This window comes from Accipiter gentilis, chromosome Z (assembly GCF_929443795.1).
Source record: "Accipiter gentilis chromosome Z, bAccGen1.1, whole genome shotgun sequence".
Lineage (NCBI taxonomy): Eukaryota > Metazoa > Chordata > Aves > Accipitriformes > Accipitridae > Astur > Astur gentilis.
Genome location: NC_064919.1, coordinates 8,563,969 through 8,575,297, shown reverse-complemented (window position 1 = coordinate 8,575,297; position 11,329 = coordinate 8,563,969).

The following is an 11,329-nucleotide window of genomic DNA, read 5'->3' as shown; positions in this document are numbered from 1 at the left end:
CCGAAATCTGTCAGCCTGAGGGGCAGGTGCTGTGAAGTGCTCATTGCTTTTTCAGCAACCACTGTACACCATGGTGGGTTCAGCAGTTAACTGGGGTACGCAGCTGCACGTGCCTTCAGTCTCTGAAGTCCACCACTTGACCTGTCATCAGGAACTCAATGGTGTCTCTGCACAGGAGCGGTCTCTTCTCTGTCCGGGACTACACACGAAATTCTTTTACCATGTTACCCCAAACTCTCAGACTTTTTCACTCGTTGGAGAACTTACCAGGTCACTGCTAAGCTGTTTCCCTCAGGCATTATTTCTGGCCTGTGGCCTCCGGCTGCAGCAAGATGGCCCCAAAATCTGCAGCCCAATCAGTTTGCTGATATTCTGCATCCAACACAAACCTGTCTAGCACAGCTTGTCCTGGTCTTCTCCTGCAGCTTTCAGATTCCAGGTAATGGGGACCAGGCTCAGCTAACCATCACTCATCAAAGTGCCTTAGGATGTACTGCCACTCTGAGCAAGATTTCTGTGCTCGCTGCTATTCCATGTGGTGAGCAGCTTGGTGGAAAGAAAAAATAGCAGACACTAACAGTCCCATTGATTGCCTTTTTTTTGCACATTGAAACATACTCAGTGTTCCACAGTAACCACATTCACAACAACAGTTCTCAGGCAAAAAAAAAGTCAAAACATGCTCTGGTGAATGCGCTGCCTCTGTTGCTGTTGAGTGGGTAGTAGTATCAGCAGAAAATGTTTCAGGTCTGTGTAGACAGCAAAATGACACTGCTGAGGTGTCCATTGCTACTGTAGGTATGGGTACACCCAGGACGTGCAATCTAAATTGGTGCTTTGGAGACCACTGCAGCACCTTGAGCAATGCTAGTTTAGTTTATAAAACGCATGCAGTGTAAGCCCCGAGAAAACATTGAGAAAACATGTGTTAGTCCTACTTTAATTCTCACGTGGTTGCAACTCCCCTAAGAAAGCATCCTTCATCAGAAACCCCTCAGCTGACATCTACTGTACAATGCCAGAATGGTGCAAAGCCCCTTGAGAAGCTTTTTCAGTGAGTCATATCTGAAGAGCTGTGACTGGATAGCTAGGTCATTACCAGTCGCAGACTTTAAAAATCACAACTGGAAGCTAATTGAGAGCTAGATGGTGAATTAGCAGCTCTTGGAAATCAGCAGCATGGTCTGCTCTTCGTTCTTGCTCTGAAGAGCTGTTGTGTATAAAGTAGGTTGGAGCTTCCATATGATTGCTGTTTCTTCCTCATCCATGCTGGGTACGTTCCCTAACATTCTGCTACCAGCTTTCTAAATGGTGCTTAATAATAGTAATTCTGGGGGAGGGAAAGAGACTTCTGCTGATTTCACATGGAAGGCAAATAAGTAAAACTGGAAAGACTTTACTGTTAGCTCTTCAAAACATTCAGATCAACACAAAATTTGACTGTAGACCAAATGTGCTCAGATTATAGCCTCCACTTGCTTTTCTCTGGCTGACTTGCAAACCGCCAACAGGCAGTGGTACTAAGTCCAGCTGGCAGCCATTTACTAGCAGCATTCCTGAGGGGTTGATATTGGAGCTGACAATACTGTTTTAATACCTTTAATAATGACCTGGATGATGAGATGCATTACACAGTCAGCCAGTCCACTGCTACTGCTAAATGAAAGGGAGCAGCTGGTACAATGGAGAGCAGGGCTGCTCTTGGAGGGCATTTGACTGTAGAAACGGGCTGACAGAAATCTCATGAAGTTCAACAGAGGCAGAGGCAAAGCCCTGCACCTGGGATGGAGCAACTCCCATGCAACAGCACAAGTCAGGGGACAACTGGGTGGAAAGCAGCTTTGCAACAACTTAGGGTCCCAGCGGACAGCAAGTTGAACACGAGTCAGCGGCATGCCCATACTGGGCTGTATTACACGACTGTGGCCAACAGCTTGAGTGACATGATTATTTTCCCTCTGTTTTGTACTTGTGTGACTACATCTGGAATACCATGTCCAGTTTAGGGCTTCCCCAGTACAGAAAAGTCAGTGACAAACTGCAGCAAGTCCTGGACAGGGCCAAAAGAGGGTTGGGGCGGGAGCGGGGGGGGGGGGGGGGGTGGAGCGCGCTGTACGATGTGAAGCTGAGGGAGCTGGGTTTGTTCAGTCTGGAGAAAAGAAGGCTAAGGGCAGATCTTACTGATATGCACAACTGCTATCTGCAACAGAAGATGCAGAGATGACAAGCTGAAGACTTTTCTTGGAGGTGCACAGTGATAGGACAAGAGGCAACAGACACAAGCTGGGACACGGGAAATTCCAGTTAGATATTAGGAAGACCTTTTGCACCATGAGAGTGGTCAAACATGGGAACAGCCTTGGGGATACTCAAAACTCAAGGAACAAGGTCACGAGCAATTTGATCTAAGTTGGCCCTGCTTTGGGTTTGGGTGGGGTGTGCTGGACCAGATCACCTCCAGACCTGCAGCCTACATAATTCTGTGATCCTGTGACTGAATCAAATATTGCAAAATGCCTGCAGATGAGTGAATAAGCCAGAGAATTGCCGTGGCCATCCTCTGCTCTGACCACACATGGAATTGTAAGTCTGCACAAAATATGGATACCCTGATACAATTTACCCTCTGCTACAAACAAACTGGCTTTCTCTGTATTGTTGGCTTCCAAGTGTGTCCTTCACAATCAAAATACTCTTTCTCATATGGATTATTTTGTAAAGGCTTGTTATTTGTCATCTACATTTTTCACTTCTGTGATCTTTCTCACCCTCCATGACCTTTATACTGTCAGCAAGAGTAACTCAGCTGGTTAATATGAATGATGCATTTTCATTCTTCATTTTAGATAATTTAATTTACTTTAACAATTTAAATAAAACTTGGACAGTCACTTATCTATTATCATTATGCTGGACATCTTTACTCAGTCCTAGTCCATCATTACGGTCCTCAGACCAGCTTGCGGTCTGCTTGGACCACGTTTATCTCCAAGTTGCGTACATCCTGGAGCTGGAATGTGTGGGAAGGTGGGGGGCTCTGTTCCTGTAAGCCTTCAATGACAGTTTAAAGGCAGAAACACTGCACCTGCACTGCTTCCAGAGGACATGCTCCAATGAATGGCTGCAGCAGGAAATAAACAACCTGAAAGGTTATCAAACAAAGAAAGAGAATCATACAGATTATGATTCAATAAGAAAATATTAAAGGTTAAAAAGCTGGGTTGGTGCACTAACCCCAGACATATGGTGTTACTTCTTGCCTTCTCATATTTAGTTTTCCCATGCCAGCAATTTTGCACTGCCAAGATCCTTTTCTGCCAATAAAACTCTTTCCTGATAAATTCAGACACTGATTCTCTATAAATCTTTGAAATTTATTTGATTAAATAGTCCAAGAAGAGCTATATGCCATGCCTCAAATTCTTTTATAATCTTCTTGATGAACAAATGAGTGACCAGGGATCAGCAAAAGTAAACTCTCACGTCATGCCCCATCAAAGCTCACCTGTGGTCCATCAGGCAGCTTATGCAGGGTGAGAACTGGAGAGGAATTTGCCATTAGAGGACAAGGAAAAAGTAGGCACTGTACTCTCAGCTCTACCAGGAAAAGGACAATGACTTTGCAAGAGATCCCTCTGTACAACAGTGAACACATTCTTCTGTGTTGAAACTGCGATACAAATATTTCTCTAACAATACATACCTTGTCTAAATGGCTGGGGTGATGGAAATAAACTGTTGATTTGCACTTGTACCACAGAGGGACCAAAAGCCCTCAGGAAGCCACAGATCCTTTGACCTGTGCACTACCAAAACGTTAGTGTAAGGACAGACCTACTTTTTCAAGACATGTACAGGGTAAAGGAAGAGACAAAGCAACGGATGAGAGAAGCACAGGCTGAAAGCACATAAGAAGGGAAGAACCAAGGAAAACAGAAGTTATGTAATTCTCAGCACAACAGGAGCATAATTACATATATTCGAAGGTTCAAGCATGGACACATAAGCCAAATTATTTGTGCCAAGCCTGAACTGGGTTTGGAGCTGTGTTGAAGTTAGTGCATACAGTGACTGACCCTGAGAAAAGCCAGCTCTTGCAACAAGCCCATGGTCTGGCTAAGAAGCATTGTCAGTAAACGGGAAAGTCAAGGGGTGGCTCAGATATAAAAGTCAAGCCAGGAGCAGGGTTGGAGACTGCACCAAGGTGAGGGAGGTAGGAAACATGAGCCCAGGGCACAAAGTAGCACTTGTGGGGGTGCCTCAGGAGGAGACAAGGGGATGGTTCAGGACAGCAGATCCAAAGAAAGAGAATCACACACATATAGCTTCACAAACAGGACTAAACCTTTCCTGTACTTGGTAAATGGGCTCCTATGACATATGCAAAAGACAGATTTCCATATATTAACAGACAGGTCTCATATGACTGAGTAAGGTATTGAACAAACACATACTGCCTGGAGCTCTTCAGTCTTCTGGTAAGTCAGAAGGTCTATCCATCACTAGAGGGCTGAATATGAGCTGTTGGTACAGAAAAACAGCAAGACAGTGGAGAATTTAATGTAACACATTTTTTCCCAAGAAATATAACACAACATGCATGATAGCAGCATCAGGCTGGTTGAAGACTGAGCTACTGTGGTTATCTTCCAATTTTGGCTTTATTCCATGCACTGGTGTTCACATAACTCATGGAAAGAGCAAACAAAATTCATACCTCAGTAGGAGGGTTCCCTGTACTGAAGACTTTGGTAGGTGGGACTACATGTACGGAACTGATTTATTTTCTGAAGCCTGATTTGAAAGCTTAAGACCCAAGCCTGTAGCTATGACAGTTGTAATTTATTTCAGTCATGACATCTTACCCCTAAAATCATTTGCTATCCTAACAAAAACTGACTAGACAAGACTTCAGAAGTCCATTAAACTGTCACTCTTACAAGACTAATGCACACCTGAACACACCTGATGTAATTTTTCTCTGGAAATATCAAAAAAGGCAGCAGATAACATGGGGAATGAATTACAGCTAATATTTATATGAAGAATTACTTTACTAATAAGATTTGCTGGAATGTAATTTAAGACCTGCTGAAATAATTAATGTTCATCTTTCTACTGTAATGCCTTTTACAGTTTACTTTCAGCTTAAGGTTTAATTAAAAGATTGAAGACTTTAAACAGCCATTTCTTTTGCCTGCAAAGATGCCTGGAGACATGGCAAACACTGAAGTGCACTACGTATAGTACAGAAGTCCTACCAAGTCAAGTCACCCAAGAAGGCACAAACATACAGTCATCTACTGCACAGCATGTTGTTGCAGATGGATATTGCATTTTTAATTCACTCAGCATAACTCATTATAGAAGGCTGGGCTCCTAATGAGAAAATACCAGCTATATTACAATACTAAGTTTATCAGTATAGAAGGGTAATGAACATATTTTGTTCATCTACCCATTTTTCTGGGAACTCAGATCCAAGAGTTTCCCACACAAAGGGGAAAAAAGTTGATTAATGATGTCAGTTAACATGAGTTCAGTTTGTGCACGTGTCTTCTTGTCTGAAATGAAAATGTTTTCTGTAAGTTTTCTGTCTATGCCTTTATCAAAGTACCTGTCTTAGCTATCATTCCAGTTTTGTAGCTCTGCTTTCTGAAGCGAGGTTTCTTCTCACTTAACATTGACAGTCATTTAGCAACAGGGGCAAGACAAGAATTACGAGGAAAATGTATGCATCTCATGAACACCAATGACAACGACACTAAAAATAATTAATATCTGTATTTTTAAAGTCTAAAAAGGCCCACATGCTGATGACACTACCTAGCTAGCTAAATCTGTACCACCAAATATGAAGATACTTACATATGTATGTACACACACATACACATACACACATTTGGAGGCGCACTTCCCTCCTCCAAGCCAGAACACATTCTCAAACACAAACCATTCAAGAAAGCAAAGATAAATTACTAATATGAAAAGTTAGTGGCAAATCTTGAAAATGTGTCTAGGTGCCTTGCTCCAACAGAACTTAAAGAGCTAGTTATGCAAATGCCTTCAGGCTTAAAAGCTATTGCTCATGTGGCTGGCACTTGGCAAGTAACTGTGGAGACTACTGGCACATGGACCTTCTTCTGTAGAAATGAGGGATTTGTATTTTTTTTTTGATGGACAAGGAATACCAGAAATCAGCAAGACTGAAAAGATTAGAAGCAGCATGGAGCACCCTCCCTCGCTGCTTAGCATGCCTAAGGAATCTGTACCTCTATGTTTCTTCTGCTCGCAGTTTTAGACTGTTCTTTTCCTTTCATTATGTGAAACACGGCAGCTTTATGCAAAATAAAGCCAATACTGTAGAAGGAAGAGGCCACTGCCTCCAAATGTACGCCAGTGCTTTTCCAACTTCAACCCTAGAAATTAAAACTTACTCTGTGATATTAGGATACTAGCAAAAGTGTAGTGCTGTGCAATATAAGTTTAAAGTCATATAGTTCCTCCCTGTGTGTTTCTGAAAAAAGTGAAAATTATGTTCTCCTGTAAGAAAATAATGTTTCCTTAACAGGCAGCCATCAAAACTAACAACAGAGAAAATTCTTGTTCTATCATGACAGTGTGCGTCTAACAATCCTACTTCACTTGAGTCATGCCTTCCATATTATCATTTTGATATAGAAATAGTAAAGAACAGTGTTTCTTTGCAGTGTAAAGTAACTAAATAAAATAGCTGACCACAGGCTAACCTTTAAAGGCTTCAGTTCATCCAGGCACTTAAGCACATGCCTAAATATAAACCTTTAAATATGCAAGTTGATCCAGCAACATATGTGAGTTGACTGAGCAACACATTTAAGCACTTAATAAATATCCTGAAAGAATTAGAGCCACACGCAACATAGCCTGATGGAAGTAATACAGAGCAATGGTCAGCTGAGCAGGCTTAGTGAAAGTGATGCAGCCTTGGTTGTAGCAATTAAAATCCATAAATATTTAAGATTAAATACAGTATATGTGATCACTTAACACAGACAGGAAAGCCAAAAGAAAGGATCAGAAATCCGTTCATCTTATAGTGAACAAACCAAAGCAAATGCCTGTACAGGAGCACTCAGAATACTGCAGATATAAAAGAATTTAAGCAGAAACAGGCCTTACTTTTTCTTTTCTCTCCCCAGGTTTAAATCAAAATTATAACAACCAGGAAAATGTCACCCTGACACTCTGGCAAGTAGTAGTAACTATCCAAACAACACGAGCAAAAAAAAGAGTGAACAAAGATACCATCAGTCATACATACATAAAACTAATGCCTCTGGCACGTCTTCAGCAGACAAAACTTCTCTTTTTGGGGTTTGAGGATTATGAACATTATCAGCCAGAACAAAACCAAAGTCACTTGTTAAGCTTCATAAAGAACTTGATGCTGTGATGCATTCAGCTTCACAGTTGCACCTGTATCAAATACCAGACTACAGGGGACATCTTCACATTCCTTTTCCAACTTACTATAGTCTTTCTTTGGCCCCCCCAAATGCACCTGCAACATCTCTCTTTTGTAAAGGAGCTGCAGCATAGCTGTGAATCCCAGGGTTCTCAGGCAGAACATTTTTCCCTTGGTATTCCTTCATGATTTCCTACTACCGCATCCTTCTTGCCCTTTTGCATTTTCTAGACTCCTGAACCTACATCACAGGCCCTGTCTGGCATTTAACCACTGCCATTTTTGTGTGCTGGCCATCCTAGATTGCCATCTTCCAAGATGTGCTTCTTTCAGATGTACTGTCACAATCTAAGAGGACAACTCCCACGGACATGGGCTGAGGAACACTGAGTCAGGCCCTGAATTATGCTATTTGATACAATAAGGGGTGAACCAAAAGAAAAAAGAAAAGCTTCTTTGAAGGAGAAACGATTCACACATGCTCCTTTCTCTGGTTACTAAGATCAAATGATTCAAACCACAATATTCCAGGAGATTCCATCCCAAGTTGCCAAAAATGCTACAGGATCCACTGGTCCAGATTTTCAATTCCGTTGTCTCAAATCTCCAAAGCATTTTATGTTTGTGATGGAACTATGAAGAAAGTCTCCCAAGACAGGCATTAGACCATGCTGCTACAAACACTGTTCTGCAGATGGGCAGTTTGCTGTCTCTTAGTAAAATATGAAAAAAAAAGGGAACAAAATTTTACAATGATTTGCATGACTGCTGTCTTGCTCATTTTTCACCTGCTGCCTGTTTACAGCAGAGCTGCCGGTCGACTAATGTCAAACTGGAACAAACCTAAACCAGCGCAAATTTAAACAGGTGTGATCGCTATCGAAGAAACAATATTTGTGGGAGAAATACTGTCTGACCGATGTAGTAGAAAGGTATTAAACAGCCTCTTCTGCTGCCTGCAAACCTGGTCGTGGATCCTAAGGGCCACTGATCCTGCCCAGACACACATACATAAAACTTTAGACTGAAAGGCAACACATTTAACACTTCAGCAGAAAGGAAAGCAAAGCAAGTCCCTTTTCATTGGCCTTGCTTATGCTGTTATTCAGCTTTTCTCTACGTCTATTTCTCTGTCCAGTACAGGAAGACAACCTGTCTGTTGTGAGCTCAGTAAGGAGGAAAGAGGAAGCTGCAGCCAAACAGAAACCTGCACTGAAGCGAAACCAGTGAGCAGCCTGCATGCACCAGGAGGCACACTGCTGTCTCCACTTCGTGAAAATAAGCTGATAAGACAGATGGACATACATAGATGGATGTAACTAAATGTATGTGTGCATGTATTTTCTTTTCACTTGACAAGTAAATCAATCCTTACCCACTGTAATACATAAAATTAATCTCGCCATGTATGCTACATACAGATTAGAAGGTACTTCACCTCAGTACTTCAAAAAAAAGCCTAACAACCATTTAAAAACCTAACACATCAGTACGCAACTATTCATAAAGCACAGCCTAATAAATACGTAACATACATATGCCCGAAATGGGTGTGATGTGTGATGCCTATGGGATCCTTTGACTGCTTTTATCTTCCCTACCCTCGGGCTAGTGTCGCCTGTTTCTAGTAGCCCTTCCTGGCTGTATGAATCAGCTTTGGCCATGACTTCTAAGCTACAGGCGTGCTGGCAGCACATTGAAGGAACAACTGGGACCTCATGCTGTGGTTGAGCTGTAACTACATCAGCAAATTAGTTAATTTTGAAATGAAAACCTGATTCTTTCTGATTTCATTTCCTAGCTTATTAACAATGGCTCTTAAATGGCGTTCATCAATTATTTTTACCTGCAGTAAAGGCACTCTAATTATTCTTAAATCTGTCCTTGTTCTTACCAGCAGCAATGCCAGTTTAACAGCAAGATCAATGCATGCTTTGTGCACACCTCCCTCCAGTGGACGCAAAGCCCCAGAAAATCAGCAAAGTACAGCAAGGCAATTTCTCTAGGAAGACACAAATATTAAGGATAACTAATAAAGAAGGAATGGTGCCCAGCTGTCCTTATAACATCAGCTCAAGATTACCAGGAAAGGCAATGGAGATCTAGTGAAATGCTAAGAATACAAGAGACGGGAGACTAACTTGAGAAAAAAAATCTTACTGGATTTCTAAACATTTATTTCATTGCTAAGCAGAGGCCTCTAACAACGTAGTTCTGGAGATTTATTTTGTGAACCTTAAGGGAGTGGTTTGGAGAGAGCAACATGTGTCATAAAATATGTTTCAAAAAGCTACCCTCCTTGAGAAAGCCCACTGTAAATTTTTCAGCTGAAGGTCTGAATCAGCTTCACTGCTGCACAATGGAAGCAGGGACCACTTTGGTGCCCCAGCATTGCTCTTGGTGAAAGATACACCCCATCTAAACAAGACCGACTTGACTGAACAATATGAGCATTTAAACTGGTGTAACTGCACCAGCAGGGCTCCCCCTCTGCAAGGAGTGTATAAAACCGTGAAGTATGCTAATGTCAAAACCGTGAGAGTGCAGCTGCATCCAGGGCATCCAGGGAGGAGCTGGCACAGGCCACAGCCCCAAGGTCAGGTCTGTCCCACACACACTTGGCTATCAGCCAAGCAGGCCCATCAGTGGCCGTGCCCCAACCTGCGCAATCTGCCTTTCCTTGGTAGCTCTGTGGCAGGCAACCCTGCACTGCTACTGGGGTACGGCATGGCACTCCCCTACACACCAGGATACAGGGCATCACCGTGACACCACAGGCATTCACTGCGGTGCCCACTCACCCATTCCACTTCGAGGAGCCGACGGACTGTTGGCAGCACGGCTGCGCAAGGAGAAAGGTCCTTTGCACACCGACAGCGGCTCCTGGCACCCCTCGTGATCCTCCCTGCCACTCTGGCTGCTCCGCAGGAGGCACAGGTGCCTGCAAAGGGCTATGCCCCGCAATCCTTTTACCCCTGCAATAGAAGAGGGTTACTCTTTTCTGAAGTGCCTTCACAAACTGCAGATGGATGCTCACTCTAAAGCCACATCAGTTCCAATGAGACCATACAGAAAACAACCATAACACGTTTCTCTGTGAGAATCATAGAACCATTTAGGTTGGAAAAGACCTTTAAGGTCATCTAGTCCAACCGTCAAGCGCGCCCACTAAACCACGTCCTGAGGTGCCTTGCCTACGCGCTTTTTGGATACCTCCAGGGACGGTGACTGCACCACTTCCCCTGGGCAGCCTGTTCCAATACCTGACAACCCTTTCGGTGAGGAAGTCTTTCCTAATCTCCAATCTACACCTCCCCTGCCGCAACTTGAAGCCATTTCCTCTCGTCCTATCACCAACGAGCGGGTGGGAACACCACGGCAGCACCGCACTTCGGCGGCGCAGTCACGAAGGAGGGGAACGTCGTGACTCGGCGGGCGCGCTGCCGGCAGGCTGCCCCCCTACGGGAGGCCCTTGTGGCCTCTCCCCCACCGCCCGCCGGCGGCACCTCCACCTCGCTCCTCAGAGAGGAAGGAGGAGGAGGAGGAGAAGAAGGAGGTGGTGGTGGGGGGGGGGGGGGGGGGGGCAGGGGCGTACTCCGCCGCGCCGCCCTCACCCCTAGCGGCAGCACCGGCCGCCCCTGCCCTGCCTCAAGATGGCGGCAGGGCGCGGAGCCAGAGCAGCACGCCGCGGCCGGAAGTGGCGTCAGCGCGGGCCCCCGCCGGACGCCCGCCCCACCGGCGGCCAGGGGGACTCCGCTTCACTTCCGGCGCGGGGCAGGAGAGCCGTCGGGCGGGGAGGGCCGCTCTGTCAGACAGTCTCTTCTGCCGCGGCGGACTCGGGTCCGCCTCAGGCCGGGCTCCTCCGCCGGCGCCGGCGCCGGG